The 10,525-nt window shown below is 41.1% G+C and overlaps 1 pseudogene; it reads right to left on the bottom strand.

Moving 5' to 3' along the window:
• Window positions 1–5,111: 5,111 nt before the first annotated feature.
• LOC133365677 (5S ribosomal RNA) lies at window positions 5,112–5,220 on the bottom strand (annotated as a pseudogene).
• Window positions 5,221–10,525: the final 5,305 nt, after the last annotated feature.

The raw sequence follows: 10,525 nt of genomic DNA on the forward strand, positions 1-10,525 counted from the left end.
GTATGTATGTATATGTACGTGTATGTGTGTGTATTAGAGTTGCCAGGTCAGAAGCATCCCAAACCCTGAGAATTTGGGGGCACGCCCTAGTGATATCATAGGGGCCTGAGCGATGTCATGGGGCGGGCCCGAGTGATGTCATGGGGCGGGCCCAAGTGATGACATTAAGCATGATACATTAAGCATCAACAACAGTTGCTTGGAGGATACAATTCAAACAAGAAAAAGAGAAAGGTTTGAGAAATGAGTAAAAGTAAGAAGATTCTCTACCCTTTTCTGTCTACCATGTGGGCTGCTATAAACTCACTTTGACAGCCAACCAAATTCCAGTGAGTAATAATTGACACAGAGAAAACACACATGGTTTGGTCTACCTTCACAGGCAGCAGCTTGGGAACAACAATTGCAGCCACTTCCACTTCCAAATATGTGAATTCTCTTTTACCACTATTGGGTAACAAACAAACCGTCATGCAACCAACAATATGCATTATCCGTGGGTTTAAGGGGGTTGAGCTGACTGCATGGAACCACTTTTGTTGCTTCTATGGATGTAAGGGTGTGAGATTAAAGGTAAATTAAATGCAAATAGAAGAAAAACTGAAAGACAGTGATAATTTCCTAAATGCAATATTATAACCACAACAGGATTCCTATGCGTAAGGCAGAAAACTCAGCATCCCACAACCAATCAAGATTCATAACCAAAAACAAACTAAAAAAATCCTGGCAGCCAGTCAGCCAAGGTCACAGAACCTGACAGCATAACCTGACCCAGGGGCTGCAGCTAGTGCAGAATGCTGTGGCACAACTGCTGACATGAGTGAGACCCTATACCTCTGCTTTGAAATCTGCACTGGTTGCTGATTTGCTACCAGGACAAGTTCAAGGTGTGCTTTCCATGTTACAGGTTCCAGATAGTACTTGTTCTGCTCTTGTAAGAAATCAGTCCTTTAGTGTGGCAACACCTACGCTTTGGAACTCCCTGCCTAATGACATTAGGCATACTCCTTCATTGTACTCTTTTCAGCACTTGCTAAAATCTTTTTTGTTTAAGCAAGCCTATCCAGGCATGTAGAAGCTATTATGTTTTTTATCTGCTTTTAACTCATTGTTGGTTTTATTATTTTGAATGTTTTTAAATACTTGTCTTTAACTATTTTTGCCAATAATTTTATTGTTTTAATTCCTTCTGTAAACCTTTTTGAGATTTTTTACAATAAAGCAGTATATAAATGTTGTAAATAAAATACATTTTTGGAGTCACTGTGGCCCTTGGGTCTCTTTCCATTTTTAGGAACAAAGGAATCTTATACTGCCATTTGGTGCCATCTAGCTCAGTACAGATGACATGGTGTGGCATTGGCTCTCCTGGATTCCAGGCAATAGTCTTTTCCAGAAATTGAATTTTGGACCTTTGCATGCAAAGCATGTGCCCTGCCATTGAGCTACAACCTTCCCCTGTTTAAAAAAGTATCTTTTAAAATTGTTCTTTTCAATTCACTAATGAAAGCACATCATTCCTGGGCAGATCCACACCATTCATTTAAAACACATGCAACACACATTTGAAGCACATGAATCCCACCACAGAATCATGGAAACTGTAGTTTGTTAAGGGTGGTGAGAACTGTCACTGTGAGGAGAAAACTACACTTCCCAGGATTTTTTAGGGGAAGCCATTAAATGTGAGTTGGATATGCTTTAAATGTATTGTGTGGATCTACTTCATAAACGTTGCCTGCATGTAAATTGTTTTAATTAATTTTTTAAATTTTTTTTAAATTTTTTAAAATGGAAGTGAGCTATAAAGTATACTGAGTGACCATCTCTCAGCCTATCTGTCCAAAAAGCAACAGAAGGGAAGCACGATCACCCCAAGAAAGAAGGGCACAATTAAAATGTAGAGGAAATAATAATCTACAACCATAGTGTAAAATCAAATACTTATTGGGACACAGTGTGATGAAATATTTATATAAGCATAACTGTCAAAGATGTTTATTATTTACATAACCTGTAAAGGTATTTATAGTGCAACCCTACATTTGTTTACTCAGAAGCAAGTCCCAATGTATTCAATGGGGCTTACGCAAACAGGGAAGTGTGCAGAGAACTGCAACCTCAAATGATAAGGAACTTAATTCATCCAACCCAAAATTTGGAATCATGCCACTTTAATGTTTTGCAACTGTTTATACTTGTTTTTATGGTTATTGGTGTGAGCTGCTTTGGTTTCCAGTCACCAGCCCTACCTCACAAGGTTGTTGGAAAGACTCCATACACACACACACTGCAGATGTAAAAATACATACACCCCATATAATAGTTTATTGTCAAACCAGTTGATCATTGCAGAACTTTTTTAAAAAGTATTATTTTCCTAGATAATAAAAATTGTTATACCTAAGTAAGCCCTGCCTAACTGCTTTAAAAAAGGATAGGAGGGGAAGAGAAAGATTTACAACACAAACACAATTCTTTGTTATGTTCACTCAAAAGCCCCATTAATTTACAGCACATTACTAACCATGTCTACTCAAAAGTAAGTCCGATTGAATTCAATGGGGTTACTCCAGGTATGTGGGATCAGCATTGCAGTTTTACTCCCAGTAAAGTGAGTATTGGATTAAAGCTTCATAATGGGAAGGTTTTCAAAACACTGCCCTCTTTAACAGCCCAGGAAAATTTGAAGTTGTTTGACTCCTGTACACAAGAGAGAGAAAAACTGAACGTTTTGGTGTATATCTCATGAACCAGACCACCTAGAAACTTAATTTTGTTAAAAATTAAAGCTGAGAATCCGGAGATTAAGGTGAGTCACCCAGAGACCCGGAGTGTATATAGTATACAGAGTATATAGTTCTGTTCCTCCTCTTCCAGTTCCTCTTGTGAATAAAAAAGCAGATTAGCAAAGTTTTTTTGCAGGCTTGATTTTCTAGTCTGGGCACAGACAGAGGAGGAAGGAGTGCTTCATCCCTTCATCTAGCAGTCCATTTGCTTTCTATGCTAGGTGTGGAGAATATTAAGGAAACCTCATCATTAAGAATGTATCTCTGTGTGTGTGTGTGTTCCAAAAGGAACTATTAGTTTGGGTGGGCATTTATGGGCAAGAGAAGATTAAAAAAATACCAATTAAAATTCCGAACGGTACAGAGTTATAGTTAAAGCCAATGTGTATTTCATGTTCTTATGATTGCTTTTAATTTACTGTGAATTTTCTTCAGAAAAATGCATCGAAGTGAAAATCCTGAGACAGTTGTACTTGACCAAGCACAGCAGAAGAATGTACTTTAATTTGTCTCAACCAGAAATCTTGGCAAAGCGTGCTAAAAGCAAGCCTAATTCTAGCAGTGTTTTAAAAAACTTCAAGACTGCTAACCTTGGATAAAGCTGGATTAAATGTCTGTTTCATTTACTGTGGTTGATGGTAAAAATATTGCATGCTAGTGTCTGGTTTCTTGCCTAAAGCTGCAATCTTCAGCAGAGTCTGTTTTGAAATTAGTATGGCTTCAATAAATAATATTTAGGATAAGTGTACAGGCGTGTGCAAATCCTCACTCTTGTCATATTTTGAGAAGTTGGTATTCAGAGTAATACCACCTCTGCTACTGGTGGTACACTGTAATCCTAACCCACAAGAAAGCCCCTTTGAATTCAATAGGACTTCCTTCTGAATAGACATGACTAGGATCACACTGGTAGTACACAGCCATCATGGTTAGTAGCCATTGATAGCCTTAATCCTCCATGAATTTCAACAAGCCTTTTAAGTAGAGACCTTATCCCAGTCTGCGTCTGTGTTGGAATTGTTTTTTAAAACCTTTTTTTAAAAGATGTTTTAAAAGCTTTTAAAAAATGTTTTTAAAGATGTTTTGTTTAAATATATTTTAAAGTCTGTTTTTATGATGTTTTAAAGTTTTTCAGTGCTTTTGTTTGCCGCCCCGGGCTCCTAACGGGAGGAAGGGCAGGATATAAATCAATAAAATCAATCAATCAATCAATCAATAAAATGAATTTGTCTAAACCCCATTTAAAGCCATTACAGTCGGTAGCCATTGCTATATCTTGTGGAAGCAATTCCAATGTTTAACTGTGCACTGTGTGAAAAAGTTACCTCATTTTGTATGTCCTGAATCCCATATCCATCCACCCCTATGTTAAGATTTTTTGCTTGAGGACCTTCTTAAGGTGTCTCTTGTATCACAAGTATGCTCTACACCAAAGGAGAAGGCCCTTTCAACAGTGAGATGCCTTTTCCCTAAAGAGCTTTCTCTGGTGCCCATGCTGTAATCTCGTTGGCACCAGGCAAAGCACTTTTATTTACTCCAGTATACCTTGTAAATTTCAGTTGGTTTATTATTTGTATTGAGGCAGAAATAGTTGTATACTACCATGGAATCCTAATAGGATGAAGGTGTTATGCCTCCATTAGATGAGTCCTCAGAGGAGGATGAGGAGCAGGGGATTGGCCCAACAGACCCAGGAGGGGGAACAAGTAGACCCACCCAAGATGCAGCTGCAGACCTCCCATCATTAGAAGATGTTCAGGATGCAGCTGGTGCCCCTCAGTCAGACTCAGAGAGTGAACAGGAGGCCCCTCCACTCCCAGCACAGTGAAGACGCCTGTGAATAGCACAGCAATGCAGGCGTTCTGGCCGTTTAAGGCTACAAGCTCCTGGGAGTCGGAGGCCTGATTGCTAGCACCTGAATCAGGAAGGGGAGCTTAAAAGGCTGTGAGTGGCTTGGGGCTCTTGCTGGAAACAACGTCAACCTTTCATGACTCCTTGTAGCCAGCCTGGCTTGTGCTATGCGTGTCTTCAACCCTGCCCTGTCTCATTGGATCTCTGGTACCTTGACTTTGGACTTTGCCAGGACTCATCTGTTCTTCACACTTTCTGTATTTACACTGACTGTAGCTGCGGGCCTCTTTGCCTCGAGCCTGATGGATTTACGGCCTGGCTGCTGGACGTTATCTGTTAATTACCTTTGTTGTTATATGCCTTCCAGTCAATTACGACTTATGGTGACCCTATGAATCTTATTGGATATATTCATAGAGTTTTCATGGTAAGAGGTATTCAGAGGTGGTTTACTATTGCCTTCCTCTAAGCCTACGGCACCTGGTATTCCCAGGTGGTCTTCCATCCAAGTACTAACTAGGCCTGATCCTGCTTAGCTTCCAAGATGAGGCGTGTTCAGGGTAGTATGGCCATAGGCCATAGCATAGGAAGGGTCTAACATGCAGCCCTTTCCCTTTGCAGTGATATGCTAGTTTTCTTCTTGCAGTTGAAGGAGCATTCCAAAATAGGCCCCCAGCCTGTATAGTCTGTTCTGCAACCTCTGTTGCTCTATGTGTAGACCAGGCCAGTGGCTACTCACAAGTCTGCAACAAAGATACAAAATGGTGGACACAGTTTTCACAGCTGCCTAGTCATGCATTGTTGAGATAATTGTTTAGAAAATATTAAAAGGCATTTTTAACCAGGCAGATGGTTTTAGATGGGAGGGCAAGTTTTAAAGGTTGCTTAATCCATGAATACTTAAAGCATGTTTAAAACTGGGATGTTTGGGAAAGCAGAGGAAAATCAACATTTATATTTTATTCTGGTTTTTCTGCATCCTGGTTTGCTATAAAATAAACCACAGACTCTTGTGGCTATTATTTCTTCAGTCCTAAGGAATTTCACTGCATGATCATGAAGGTTACATGGCTTTTGTAATGCAACAAAGCCAATTCTTATGCATAATATAAAATTCTTTGGTTCTTTTAAAGGAAAAGGCTTTTGTTACAGACTCCTTAGAGAAGTATAGTATGTGAAGCCATAAAATAGGGTTGGTGTGTACTGAAGAACCATTTTGTCCTGAAAGGAGGAATGTTTTAGCTTTCAGATTTTTTCCCCTTGTAGCTTATCTCTGCTGTCTTGGTTTTAAATTGATACTTATTGTTTTAATATCGCCTTCCCCAACATGGTGCCCTCCAGATGTTTTGGACTACAACTCCCATCATCCCCAAGCATTGATCATGCTGGATGGGGCTGATGGAAGTTGGAGTCTGAAACTTCTGGAGGGTACCACGTTGGGGAAGTAGGGATGGGTGAGAAATTTGATTCAGTTTGCATTTAAAGCCAAATGTATAAAATTTGAACTTTCTGAAACAATATGAGAACACAAACACAGTTTGATATTCGCACTTACCTGAATTTTGCAATGCAGTTCTCTAAGCAAGCAGGGTTTTGTTTTACAAAAATGCATATATTAGGGGCAAATGTGCACAAAATTGGTGAAAATAACAGAAAAATGCATTAGGATAAATTGCTTGCAAAATGTGTACATTAGTTAAAACAGCACACAAGAATATATTTATTAGGAGAAATTCACACTAAAATGCTGAAGAATTTTCATGCAGATTTTTTTTAAAAAGTTGAAATTGCTGCAGAAATGTGGAGAACCAAATTTAAAATTGGAAAAATGAGAAACGCAGAGAACCAAATCTGACAGATCATTCCATCCCTAACGAAGAGCTTATGTTTACATGCGTTATGGAAAATGTTCTAGACTAAAAGCAGGAATAAATAAAATGTGAAGGTAATGACTTTGTATGTGTACGTATGGAAAAACACGGATGCTTAATAGCCTTAAGGAAGCAAAGCAGGATATGATTTCTTTTCCGGATGGGGGAACATTTTTGTATTTATTTATTTATTTATTTATTTATTTAAAATATTTCTATCCCGCCCTTTTACCCTATAATAGAGCACTCAGGGTGGCTTACAAAAATAAAATCAAACATGTACATAATAAAATTGTAAACAGTAAAATCATAGAAACACTAAAATAAATTAAAATACAATTAAAATACATAAAATACTATATATACATATATACACACACACACACACACATACACATACAGCAGGGCCCCGCTTTTCAGCATTCCGCTAATACAGTGGCACCAGCGGGGCGATCAGCTGTAGCGTGGAGAGCTCATGTGCTCCAGCTGATTGCTGTAAGCTGGAGCCCAGCAGCTGGAGCCCCCCATGCTCCAGCTGATCGCTGTCAGCTGAAGCCCGGTGGCTGGAATACAGTAGGGCCCCACTTTCTGGCAGTTTTTGCTTTTCAGTGGGGGCCTGGAACGTAACCTGTGGTATGAGTGGGGCCCTACTGTACACACACATATATATAGGGGGTGGTACTAAAGGGACTACAAAGGTAAAATTTAACATAGAAGGCATAAAATCAGTGTCAGGCTCTATCTTCAGTCCCTCCCAAAGTCTCTTTGGAACAAGATCATTTTCAGAAGTCTCCGGAAAACCAAAAGGAGGGAGCAGAGCGGACTTCTTGGGGTAGGGTATTCCAAAGCTTGGGGGCCACAGCTGAAAAAGCTCTCTCCCGTGTCTGTTATTCCAGGCACGCAGAGGAGATCAGAGACAGATGATCTCAAATTCCGGACAGGTACATAAGCGGTCCCTCAGGAATATTGGTCCAAGGCCATTTAGGGCTTTAAAGGTCAGAACCAGCACTTGGAATTGGTCCTGGAAACAAATTTGGAGCCAGTGGAGTCGATAATGCACAGGGGTGATATGCTCCCTGCACCGTGCTCCAGTTAACATTCTGGCTGCTGCATTTTGAACCAACTGCAATTTCCAAACCATTTTCAAAGGCAGCCCCACATAGAGTGCATTACAGTAATCAAGCCTCGATGTCACCAATGCATGTGTCACTGTGGCCAAGTCGACTGCTTCCAGGAACGGACGCAGCTGGTAGACCAGTTTGAGTTGGCCAAAAGCACTCCTGGCTACCACAGCCACCTGATATTCAAGTAGCAGGGCAGGATCCAGGACGACTCCCAAACTGCGGACCTGCTCCTTCAAGGGGAGTGCAACCCCATCCAGTATAGGTTGCAACCCCGTACCTGGTGCAGTTTTTCCCTTGACCAGCAGTACTTCCGTCTTGTCTGGATTAAGTTTCAGTTTGTTAGCCCACATCCAGCCCTTCACAGCCTCCAGGCACCGGTTTAGGATGAGCACTCCCTCCCTGCAATCAGGTCTTAGAGAGAGATGGAGCTGAGTGTCATCAGCATATTGATGACATTGTACCCCAAATCTCCTGACGACCTCTCCCAGTGGTTTCATATAAATGTTAAAGAGCATGGGAGACAGAATGGAACCTTGCGGTACCCTATAGGCCAACAGCCAGGGGGTCGAGCAGTAGTCTCCCAGCACCACATTCTGGGTCCTGTCCATCAGGTAAGACTGGACCCACCGTAAACAGTGCCTCCAAATCCCATCCCAGCTAGACAGCCCAGAAGGATACCATGATCAATCGTATCAAAGGCCACCAAGAGGTCCAGCAGCACCAACAGGGATGCACTCCCCCTGTCTGATGCCTGGTGTAGGTCATCAAGCAGGGCGACGTCCCATGACCAGGCCTGAAGTCTGATTGAAAAGGGTCTAGATAGTCCAATTCATCCAGGAAAACTTGGAGCTGAGCAGCCATTACCCTCTTAATCACCTTGCCCAGAAAGGGGAGATTAGAGACTGGGTGGAAGTTGTTAAGATCCGCAGGTCTAACGAAGGCTTTTTAAACAAAGGTCTTATCACAGCCTCCTTCAACAATGTTGGCATAGAACCTTCCCTTAGGGAGGTGTTAATCAAATATGCCAGCCAGTCAGCCACTCCCCCTCTGGCAGATTTGATTAACCAGGATGGGCAAGGGTCAAGGGAACAAGTAGTGGCCCTCGATTCTCCCAGAATCCTGTCCACATCCTCAGGCTTTACAAGCTGAAAAGTATCCATAGAAAAATGACCGGAGGAAGCTTCGGGGACATCTGGCACAACTGTAGTTAATGAGGAGTCCAAGTCAGTCCGAATATGAGCAATTTTATCTGCAAAGTGCCTCGCAAACATGTCACAATGAGCCACTGAGGGCTCAGAGTCTAATGTAGGGCCAAAGCCCAAAAGACCCCGGACCACCAGGAAAAGCATTGCCAGACGGCACTGGGCAGACGCAATGGTGGCAAAGAAGTGCACTTTCTTCGCTGCCATCACTGCCACATGATAGGCTCAAAAATGAGCTCTAGCCTGGGTTCGATCGGAAGCAGACTGAGTTTTGTATGGTGGTTTAACATATGGAATGAATTACCTAGGATAACAGAAGAGCTATGGTGTATATTGATTTACAGCGGAAGTTAGGAATGTGTTTTATAAGCAGAAGTTTTAGGATTATTAGTCCTGGTCAGAATGCAAACATGTTAATATGTTTCCAGTGCGTTAACTAAATTAAGATATTGATTCAAAGGAAATTAATCCTTGCATTTGAATTTATTCTTGAGATCATAAATACATGCAGTGAGAGCCTGGAATAAACTACTGAACTCTGTTAATCTCCATGTAGCTTTGTAATCTCACAGCCCAGTTCTGTGTGGTCTTTACTTTGCATTAAGTCCTTCTGATTTAAATTGTGCACAGATAGGATTGCAGCCTTAAGCTTCTAAACAGATCAGGCTATATGCTCAGGTCAGGCTATTTGCTCATGTAGTCTAGTATGACCTCTGATTAGGAATGGAGGAGAAATTCAATTCACATTTAAAGTTTAATCTGTCAAATTCACACTTTCCAAAACAATATAAGAACCAAAACACAGCCGTCCTTCAAAATACACACTTATCTGAATTTTGCAATGCAGTTCTCCAACCAACCAATATTTACAAAACTCCATATATCAGGGGGAAATGTGTATGAAACTGGATATATCAGTGAAAATAATATACAAAAATGCTTGCAAAAATGTGTACATTAGTCACAACTCTATACAGAAATTCACACTAAAATGCTGAAGAATTTTCATGAGGATTTTTTTTTAAATCACAAATAACTGCAGAAATATGGGGAACTGAATTGAGGACTGGAATGGAAAACTGAGAGAACCTAAATGGACAGATCCTTCCATCCTTACCTCTGACTGACAGTAGCTTTCCAGGTTCTCAGGCAAGAGCTTCCTACCACCAGCTAAGGGATCCTGAAAAGAAAAGAAAAACTCTAGAGACTGAACTGGGGCACTCTGCATGCAAGGCATGTGCTTTACTTCTAGGCTACAGCCCCTTTAGTCAGTCTGCTCCCACTAGTCATTTTTGCTGCGGCCTCCTCTGCAAATTTTCTGCCACTGTTTGCAAGAAAGTGAGGGTCAAGAGAACAGAGAACCAGCACCCATTCGAAATGGAGGTGAAGGAAGGTAAGGATGATACTGCTGCCTTGACACTTCCTATCCCTTTTTCCTTTCAAGGCCCAGTGAGCGATGGAATCCTTAACACCCTCTTGGTGTATTGGGCGGGGGGGAGAGAGAAGGTGGCAACGGGCAGTGTATGTATGTATGGTTTATTTATTCATTGCTTTTTACACAAAAAGTGTCCTAAAGCAATTTACATGAAGCAAATACAATTCCAAAGCTTGCCCAAAAATGCATGAATTTTGCTGGCCATTAATACCAGTTGAATTGTTTTATGCAACCTGCCATTGCCCTAGCA

Source organism: Rhineura floridana, chromosome 10 (genome assembly GCF_030035675.1).
Source record: "Rhineura floridana isolate rRhiFlo1 chromosome 10, rRhiFlo1.hap2, whole genome shotgun sequence".
NCBI lineage: Eukaryota > Metazoa > Chordata > Lepidosauria > Squamata > Rhineuridae > Rhineura > Rhineura floridana.